Below are 16,388 nucleotides of genomic sequence, written 5' to 3' on the forward strand. Positions count from 1 at the left end.
TTGGTGGATTTTTCCTTTGATGAATATGAAGTGTCCTTCCTTATCTTTTTTTATGACTTTTAGTTAAAAATTGATTTTATTTGATATTAGAATGGCTACTCCAGCTTGCTTCTTCTGACCATTTGCTTGGAAAGTTGTTTTCCAGCCTTTCACTCTGAGGTAGTGTCTGTCTTTGTCTCTGAGGTTTGTTTCCTGTAGGCAGCAGAATGCACGGTCCTCGTTGCGTATCCAGTTTGTTAATCTATGTCTTTTTATTTTGGAGTCGAGGCCATTGATGTTGAGAGATATTAAGGAATAGTGATTATTCCTTCCTGTTATATTTATATTTGTATATGAGGTTATGTTTGTGTGCTTTTCTTCTCTTTGTTTTGTTGCCAAGACGATTAGTTTCTTGCTTCTTCTAGGGTATAGCTTGACTCCTTATGTTGGGCTTTACCATTTATTATCCTTTGTAGTGCTGGATTTGTAGAAAGATATTGTGTAAATTTGGTTTTGTCATGGAATATCTTGGTTTTTCCATCTATGTTAATTGAGAGTTTTGCAGGATACAATAACCTGGGCTGGCATTTGTGTTCTCTTAGGGTCCCTATGACATCTGTCCAGGATCTTCTGGCTTTCATAGTTTCTGGCGAAAAGTCTGGCGTGATTCTGATAGGTCTGCCCCACACACACACCACACACACACACACACCACACGTACACACACCACATACATACACACACACCACACACACAGCACACACACAGAGCACACACAAACACACACCACAGACACCACTCCTAACACACACATACACACACACACATTAACAGAACACGCACACACACACCACACATACACACACCACATAAATACACACCACAGACACACACAACACACACACGAAACACACACACACCACTCCCAACACACACATATGCACACACATACACACACATACACACAACACACACAACACACACATATACACACATATACACACACATACACACACAACACACACACACTCCACACATACACACCACACATACACATACATATACACACACATACACACGCCACACACACACACCACACACACACCACACGTACACCACTCCTAACACACATATACCCACATATACAAACACACATACACACACTATACACACACTACACACTTACGCACCACACAAACACAACACAAATACACACAAATACACAAACACACCACACACACACATACAAACACATACCACACATACACACACCACATACATACACACATACCACACACACACCACTTCCAAAACACACATATACACACACATCCACACACACAGAAACATACACATACTACACACACACATACAGAAACATACACATACTACATACACACACACCACACACACACCACTCCCAACACACACATATACACACACATACACACCACACACATACATAAAAACACATACACACACATACACACACACCACACACACATACACACACACCACACATACACATACCACATACATACCTACCACACACACACAGCACACACACGGAGCACACACAAACACACACCACACACACCACTCCCAACATACACATACACACACACATATACACACATACACATACCACACACAGACACATACCACAACACTCCCAACACACACATGTACACACACACATACACACACATCACACACACACACCACACACACATACACCACACACACATACATACACAGACCACACATACATACCACATACATACACACACCACACAAACCATACACACACCGACCGCACACACACACGACACACACACGACACACACATACACTCAACTTTCCCAACACACTCATACACACACACATATACACACCCACATATACACAACACACACACCCACCACTATCAACACAGACAAGTGCACACACATATATACACAGACATACACTACACACACCACAAACACGACTCCCAACACACACATATACACACACATACAAAAACACATACACCCACTACACACACCCACTACACACATACACACCATTCACATACCACACATACACACACATACACCCACATACACAAACTCACCACACACACATACACACGCACAACACACACCACTCCCAAAACACATATACACACATATACACACCGCACACACGACACATACACACCACACACATACACACAAACCACTCCCAACACACACATATACACACACATACACACACCACACACACACCACACACACACCACACACATACACCACACATACACACCACACAAACACCATAATGATGCACCCCTCCAAACACACACATATGCAGAAACACATACACACACACATACACACTCCACACGCACAAACCACACACACACATACACTCACAACATACATACACACACACCACACACACAAACCACACACACACACCACACACACACCGCTCCCAACACACACAACATATACACACATACACAGCACACACACACACACATGAACACACCACAGACACACCACTCAAACAAACACACACACATGCACACACACATACACACACCACACACACACCACACACACCACACAAACATTGACACATACACACCACACACACTCCACACACACACCACTCCTAACACACACATATACACGCACACATACACACACACCTACACACCACACACAAATACACCTCACACACATACACAAACACAGACCACACATACACAGAACACATACATACACACACAGCACACACACACCATAAACACAAACCACACACCACTCCCAACACAAACATACACACACACACATAAACAGACCACACACACACACACCACACCACACATACACACACCACATACATACACACCACAGACACACACAACACACACACCAAACACACACACACCACTCCCAACACACACATATACACACACATATTCACACACACATACACACACCACACACACCACTCCCTACACACACATGTACACACACATACACACACTACACACATGCACACACCACATACATACACACCACACACCACTCCCAACACACACATATACACACATATATACACACCACACACATCACAGATACACACCACAAACACCCACACACACCATACACACACACCACTCCCAACACAAAAGTATACAGACAAATAGACACTCACATACACACACCACATGAACCACAAACACACACACAACACACACAACACACATACATACCATACACACACCGTTCATACACACAACTCCCAACACACATATACACACACCATACACACACCACACACACCACACACTCACATACACACCACACACTCACATACACACACACATACACACACCACACACACCACTCCCTACACACATGTACACACACATACACACACTACACACATGCACACACCACATACATACACACCACACACCACTCCCAACACACATATACACACACATATACACACCACACACATCACAGATACACACCACAAACACCCACACACACCATACACACACACCATACACACACACCACTCCCAACACAAAAGTATACAAATAGACACTCACATACACACACCACATGAACCACAAACACACACACAACACACACACAACACACATACATACCATACACACACCGTTCACACACACAACTCCCAACACACACATATACACACACCATACACACACCACACACACACCACACACTCACATACACACCACACACTCACATACACACACCATACACACACCACACACAGACCACTTTCAACAAACACACACATACGCACACATAGACACCACACCTATACACACACATACATACACTCCACAGATACACCACAGATACACACCACACACACACCACACACACACACATACACACACTCCAAACACACACACCACACACACACCACAAACACACCACACACATACTACACATACACACCACAAATAACCACATACACCATACACACACACCACTCCCAACACACACATATACACACACATACAGACACATACACAGACCATACACACCTCACACACACATACACACACACCACACACAAACCACACACCACTCATACACACACCACATACATACACACACACCACACACATACACACCGCAAACACACACCACACATAATCCCACATGACACACACCAAACACACACCACTCCCAACACACACATACACACACACATACACAAACCACACACTCACCACACACACTCCACACACACACACCACACACACTACTCCCAAAACACACATATACACACACATATACAGACACACATATAAACAACACACACACATACACACCCACATACGCACCCATACACACAATACACTCACAGCACACACACCACACATGCACACACATACACACACATACACACATACATACCAACAACACACATACAAATAAACACACGCCACATATATAAACACCAAATATATATACACACACACCACACACACGCACCACACACACACACCACACACACGTACACCACACACACACATATACACACACAGACCACACATACACAAACCACATACATACAAACACACACAACACACACATACCATTCTCACACATACCACATGCCACACGCACACCACTCCCAACACACACATATACACACACATACAGACACATACACAGACTCCCAACACATACATATACACACACATACAGACACATACACAGACCATACACACCTCACACACACATATACACATATACACACTCACACACACACACCGCACACATACCACACACAAACCACACATACTACAAACACACACACACCACTCCCAACACACATATACACACGTATTTACACACAAACACATACACACACCACACACACACCACTCACACCACACAGATACACACACACATACACACACACATACACACTACACACACTAACTACACACATATACACCACACACACACCACACATACACACATATACACACACATACACAACACACACCACGCCCAACACACACATATATACACACATACAAACACACATCCAAACACTACACACACATTACACACACACACCACACATACATACCACACACATACACAGACACATACACACACCACACACACATACACTCACACTACACATACACACACAACATACATACACACCCACCATACGCACCCAACACACACCGCACACATACACCACACACACGACTACCAAAACACACACAGAGACACACATACACACACAGACACACACAGACACACACAGACACACACCACACACACACTTCACACACACCACACACAAAAACACACACCACACATACACACACCACATACATACACACACACCATACACACACCGCACACGCCCCCCCCCACAACACACACACAGAGACACATACACACACCATATACATACACACACCACACAAACACACTTCACACACCAATCCCAACACACACATATACACACACCCACATATACACACCACACACACCACACATACATACCACCCACACACACCATAGTCACACCACTCCCAAAAAACACATATACACACATACACACACATACACACACCACACACACACCACACACACCACACATACATACCACACACCGTACACACACACCACTCCCAACAAACACACATATACACACACATACACATCACACACCACACATACATACAACACACCCATAGAGACACATCACTCCCAACACACACATATACACACACATACACACACATACACACACATACACACACCACACACACACCACACTCACACACACATACACACACACATACACACACCATACTCACAGCACACACACAACACACACACAACACAAACACAACACACACACAGAGACACATACACACACCACATACACACACAGTCCACACACACCACACATACACACAACTCCCAACACACAGATACACACACAGACCACTCATACACACACCACGTACAAAGACACACACCAGACACAAAACATAAACACACATCTCACACGCCACACACACATATACACACACATATACACACCACACACCACACATATACACACATACACACACCACACACACATATACACACACATATACACACCACACACCACACATACACACACATACACACACCACACACACATATACATACCACACACCACACATACACACACATACACACACCACACACACATACACACACCGCACTTACACACACCACATATATGCACACATACCACACACACAACACACAAACACAACACACAAACACACACACAACACACAACACTCCCAACATACACATTTACACACACATATACACACACATATACACACACAGAACATACACACACATACACACACCATACACACACCCCACATACACACACAACATACATACACACACAACACACAAAGTCCGCACACACAGACACCACAAACACCACTACCAACACACACACATATACACGTACATATACACACACTCACATATACATGCCACACAAACACCAAACACACACCACATACACACACATACACACACATACACACACCACACACACGACACACTCATAATCACACCGCACACAAACACACACATATACACAGACACATACACATACCACACATACACACACACACCACACACACACCACTCCCAATACACACATATACACAGACATATAAACACACATACACACACTACACACGCACTACACACATACACACCACACACACACCACACACACACCACACATACACACACATACACACCACACACACATATATAAGCACACCACACACACCACACAAACACACACACATACACACAAGACACACACACAACACACACAAAAAAAACACACACAGATTGACACATACACAAAACACATACGCACACACACCATACACATGCAACTCCACTCCCAACACACACATACACACACATACACACAGACATACACACACTACACACACACCACACATACACAACTCACACACACACCACGCATTCCCTCTCATACACGCACACACACCACACACACACCACACACCACACACAAATACACACCACACACACCACACCCAACACACATATACACACACGTACACACACATACACATACTACACACACACCACACAAACACACACCACGCATACACACACATACATGCACACACCACACACACACCGCTCCCAACACACATAAAGAGACACATACAAAAACACATAGACACACTACACACACACACTACACACATACACACCACACACACACCATACACACACACCACTCCCAACACACATATACACACACATATACACACATACATACACACGGTACACACACTACACAAATACACACCAACACACTCACACAACACATACACACACCACACACACACCACACACACACTACACACACAACACCCACACACACAACACATACACACACATACCATATACACAAACACACCACACACACATACAGACACACAACACACACACCACTTGCAACACACACATATAAACACACATCCACACACACACATCCACACACACACATCCACACATACCACATACACAGAAACATACACATACCACATACACATATGCCACACACACTCACCACTCCCTAACACACATATACAGACACACATACACTCACATACACATACACACACAACACACACGACACACTCATAATCACACTGCACACAAACACACACATATACACACACACATACACACACCACACATACGCACACCACACATACGCACACCACATACACACCACACACAAACATACCACACACACCACTCCCAACACACACACATATACACATACGTACACTCACACATACACACCACACACAATACACACACACACCACTCCCAACACGCACATACACACAGACATACCCACACAAATATACACAACACAAACACAACACGCACACACATACTCCACACATACACAACACACACACCATAAAAACACACTACTCCCAACACACATATAGAGACACACATACACACACATACACACACTGCACACAAACCACACACATACCACACACATACACACGTATACACACATATACACACAACACACACATACACCATACACACAGAGACACATACACACACCACATACATACGCATAGCACACACACACCACACACACATACACACACACCATACATACACACACGCACACCATACACACACACCACTCCCAAAATTCACATATACACACACCCACATACACACACCACACATATGTCACATACACATCACACACACACATAGCATACACACACCACTCCCAAAATACACATATACACATACACACACATATACACACCACACACACACCACACATACATACACACACCCCACACATACACACACATATACACACACACTTACACACACCACACATATACATACCACACACACAACACACACACACACCACACACACCACTCCCAACACACACATATACACACATCCTAACACATACATACACTACACACACACTACACACATACATACCACACACACATAAACACACATACACACACATAAACACACATACACAAACACTCCTCACACACACAGACACACACAACACACACCACTCCAAACAAACACACATATACACACACATATACACACACATATACACACCACACACACCACACATACACACCACAACACCCACTTCTCCCAACAGACACATATACACACATATACACACACACATACAATCACCACAAACACACCACACACACATCACACACACACCACACATACACACCACACACAAACTAAAACACACACCACTCCCAAAACACTCATATAGAGACCCACACACACACATACACACACCACACACACACCACACACATACACACACAACATATATACACACACATCACACACATACCACACACACCACACACTCACACACCACACACACCACTCCCAACAAACATATACACACACATACACACACCACACACACACCACACACACCACACTCTCACACACCACACACTCACACACCACACACTCACACACCACACACATACCACACACATACGCCAAAACATACACCACACATACACAACACACACAATATAAACACACCACTCCCAACACACACATATACAGACACACATACACACACATACACACACCACACACACCACACACTCATAATCAAACCACACACAAACATACACACATACACACACCACACATACACACACCACACACAAACACCACACACACACCAAACACACACCACTCCCAACACACACATATACAAGACATATACAAGACAGATAAACACACATACACACACTACACACACACTACACACATACACACCACACACACCACACATACACACACATAGACACACATACACACAACACACACACAACACACACTCACACACCACACACACCACACATACACAACACACACAATATAAACACACCACTCCCAACACACACATATACAGACACACATACACACACATACACATGCAAACACATACACCATACACACACACCACTCCCAACACACACATATACAGACACATACACTCACACACATACACACACCACACACCACACACACCACACAAACACCAGACATACATACCACACACACCATACACACACACCACCTCCAACACACACATATACACCCATACTTACACATACCACACACAAACCACACACACACCACACACACATAAATACACCACACACACCACTCCCAACACACACATATACACGCACACATACACACACTACACACACCACACATGCACACACATACTCACACATACACACACAAACACACACTGAACATACAAATACACACACCACACATACACACAACACTTACATACACACACCACACACACACCAGACAAACACACACCAAACACACCACTCCCAACACACATACATATACACACCACACACACCACACATACACCACACATATATACCACACTCACACCATACACACACACCACTCCCAACACATACATATACACACACATATACGCACACATACACACACCATACACACACCACACATAAACACCACACACACCACACACACCACACATACACACACCACATATATACCCACACACCACACATACACACCACACACACACACCACTCCCAACACACACATATACAGACACACATACACACACATACACATACATACACATACCACACACACATCACACACATACACACACACTACACATAAACACACATATACAAACACACATACACACAGCACACACACCACACATACACACCACACACACAATACACACACACCACTCCCAACACACATACACACATACATACAGACACACCACACACCACACACATACACACATACCACACACATACACACAGACACCACACACATACACACAGACCACACATAAACACACATATACAAACACACACATACACACACCACACATACACACAGCACACACACACCACACATACACACCACACGCACTACTACCAACACACACATATACACACACATACATACACACAACACACAACACACACACTACACACAGACACACCACACACATACCACTCACAACACACAGATATACACACACATCCATATACATACAAACACTACACACACACCCCACACATACACACCACACACCATGCATACATGCACATACACGCACACACACACCACACACATACATACACAAACACCACACATACACACACCACAAACACTTGCCACACACTCACAAAACACACCACTCCCAACACACATACATATACACACACGTACACACGCACTACACACACCACACATACACACCTCAGACACCACGCATACATATACACATACATGCACACACACCACCCTCACACATACATACACACACCACATACATATACACATGACATACACACACTACACACACCACACACACCACTCCCAAAAAACAGATATACACACACATATATACACACACACATATACACACCACACACACACCACACAAACACAGAGACACATACATACACACACACCACACACATACACACCACACACGCACCAAAAACACACACCATTCCCAACAAACACACGCATACACATACATACACACCACACACACCACACACACATACATACACACACCACACACACCACACAATCACACACATATACACACATACACACACCACACACACAAAATACACACACAACACACACAACATACACACAACACACACAAAGAGATATATACACACACGACATACACACACAGACCAGACACACAAACCATACATACACACCCCTCCCAACACACACAGATATACACACACATACACACATACCTACACACCACACACACATACACACACAGACCACACATACACACAACACACACACAGCACACACCCCATACACACACCACTCCCAACACAGACATATAAACACACATATACACACACATACACACAACACACTCACACAACTCCCAACACACACACATACACTCACACATACACACACCATACACACACCACACACACATACACACACCACACATACACACACAACATACATGCACACAACACACACAGACAACACACACACATACCACACACAACACTCCCAACAAACAGATATACACACACATATACACACATATATACACATCACACACACACCACACACACACAGAGACACATACCCATACAACATACATATACACACCACACACACACCACACACACCATTCCCAACACACACACATATATACACACATATACACACCACACACACTACACATACACACCACACACACACACCATACACACACACCACTCCCAACACACACACACCACACACACCATTCCCATCACACACACATATACACACACATATACACACCACACACACTACACATACACACCACACACACACCATACATACACACCACTCCCAACACACCCATACACACCCACACATACACATTCACAGCCACACAGCACACACACCACACACACACCATACACACACACCACACATGCACACACAACATACATATACACACACCACACACACACCAAACACACACACCACTCCCAACACACACCACTCATACACACACCATATACATACACACACACCACACAAACACACCACACACACCACTCTCAACACACACTCATATACACACCACACACATACCACACATACACACACACCATATACACACACAACTCCCAACACACACATATACACTAACATACACTCACACACATACACACACCACATACCACACACACACCGCTCACAAACACACCACACACCGACTGTACACACACCACTCCCAACACACACATATACACACACATATACACACACACATACACACCATACACAACCACACACAACACACACATTCATACACACAACACACACAACACACAATCACACTCTTACACACACACATACACATACCACACACACACGACATACACACAACACACACAAAGAGATATATGCACACACCTCATATACACACACACAGAACAGACACAAAATCCACACATACGCATCACTCCCAAGACACACAGATATATATATACATACACACATACCTACACACCGCACACACACATACAAACACAGACCACACATACACAGACCACACACACACACAACACACACACCAAACACACACACCACTCTGAAAACACACATATACACACTCATAAACACACACACATACACACACCACACACACACATCTGCCAACACACATACACACACGTACACACACTACACACCCACCACACACACCACTCCAAACACACACTTGTACACACACATACACACACAAAACACATATCACACATGCACACACTTAAACACACATAAACACACTGAACATACAAATACACACACACCACACATACACACACCATGTACATACACACACACAACACAGACACACCAAACACACACACCGTACACACCACTCCCAATACCCACACATATACACACCACACATACACACCACAAACACACACACTCACCATACACAGACACCACTTCCAACACACATATATACAGACACATACACACACCACACACACCACACACACACACCACACACACACACCACACATACGTACCACACTCACAGCATACACACACACCATACCCAACAAACACATATACACAGACACACACACATACATACACAAACCACTTACACAGAAAAATACACATACCACATACACAGACGCCACACACACAACACTCCCAACACACACATATACACACATACACAACACACATATACACACACATACACACACACAACACACAAACACAACACACACAAACACACACACCATGCACACCTCTCATAACACAGACATGTACACACACACGTAAACACACTACACACACCACACACACAGACACCACAGACACACACCACACACACGTACCACACACACACCGTACACACACACCATTCCCAACACACACATATACACCCATATACACACACATAAACATACCATAAACACACCACACACAACACACACACAACACACACAACACACATACATACCACACACACCGTACACACACACCATTCCCAACACACACATATATACACACATATACACACACACAAACACACACCATAAACACACCACATACATACCACACACACACATATACACACCACACACATACAGCGCAGAGACACCACACACACCACACACATCACTCCCAACACACATATACACACACATATATACACACACACACCACACACACCACACACACACCAAACACTCACACACCCCACACACACCACTCCCAGCACACAAATATGCACAAATATATACACACACATACACACACTACACAGACACACCACACATATACACCATGCAAACACACCATACATACACACACATACACACATACACGCATACCACACACACATACACACACACCATACATAAACATCACCACATACATGCACACACACCACACACACACACCGCACACAAACACACACCATACACACCATTCCCAACACACACATATACACACACATATACACACACATACACACCACACACACACCAGACATACACACCACAAACACCCACACACACCATACACACACACCACTCCCAACACAAACATATACAGACACATACAAACACACACATACACACACCACACAAACCACACAAACCACACACACACCACAAACACACAACACACATACACACCACACACACACCATACAAACACAACACTCCCAACACTCACATATACACACATAGATACACACACCATACAACACACACCACACACACATACACACACACCACACAGAAACCACACACTCACATACACACACACCACACATACACACACCACATACACACCACACACACATACCACACACACCACACACACACATACACACCACACACACTACTCCAAACACACACTTATACACACATATACACGCACACTTACACACACTACTCACACACAGCACAGATACATACCACACAGACCACACATACACACACCCCACACACACATACACACACCACACATACACACACCACATACATACACACACCACATACATACACACACACCACGCACACACCACTTTCAACACACACATATATACACACATATATACAGACATACATACACGCACCACACACACTCCACACACAGACCACACAGAGGCACACCACACACATACCACTCACAACACACACACATACACACACATACACACACACCCCACACATACACACCACACACACACTTACACACACACTACACACACCACTCCCAACACACACATACACACACACATATACATACCACACACACCACTCATACATACCACATACACACACACAATACACACACCACTCCCAACACACATCTACACACACACATACACACACCACACAAACACACACACCACACACACCACTCCCAACACACACATATACACACACATACAAACACACATACACACACTACACACATACACACCACAGACACACACCAAACACACACACATACACACACATACACAAATACACCACACACGTACATACACACCACATACATACACACATACCACACACACACCACTTGCAACACACATATAAACACACATCCACACACACACATCCACACACACACATCCACACACACACCACATACACAGAAACATACACATATCACAGACACACACATGCCACACACACACCACTCCCAACACACACATATATACACACACATATACACACATACACACATACACACACCACACACAGAGATACACACACATACACACACTACACATACACACTCGACATACATACCCACATACCACACACACACAACACACACACAGCACACTCAAACACAATCACCAAACACACCACTCGTAAAACACACATATACACACACATATACACACACATACAAACACCACACACACACCACTCAACACCCCCAACACACATGTACACACACACATACACACACATACACACACACCACACATACAAATACACACACCACACATACACACAACACACACATACTACACACACAACACACACCACTCCCAATACACACATATACACACACACAAATACACACCACACACACAAAGAGACACATCCACACACCACATACATACACACACCACACACACACCGTACACACACACCACACACACCACTCCCAACACACACATATACACACACATATTCACACCACACACACCACACATACACAACACACACACAACACACACACCACTCCCAACACACACATATAAACACACATATACACATCCACATACACACAGCACACACACAACACACACAACACACATACACCACACATACACACACAACTTACATACACACACACCACACACACCACACAGACCACTCCCAACACACATACATGTTCACACATATTCACACACTACACACACACCACACATGCATGCACACACACACACATACACACACGATGAACATACAAATTCACACATACATCACACATACACACACCACATACATACACACGCACCACACACGCACATACCACACACACCACTCCCAACACACACTCATATACACACACATATTCACACGACACACATACCACACATTCACACGCAAAAACACACAC

Source organism: Rattus norvegicus, chromosome X, assembly GCF_036323735.1.
Source record: "Rattus norvegicus strain BN/NHsdMcwi chromosome X, GRCr8, whole genome shotgun sequence".
Classification (NCBI taxonomy): Eukaryota; Metazoa; Chordata; class Mammalia; order Rodentia; family Muridae; genus Rattus; species Rattus norvegicus.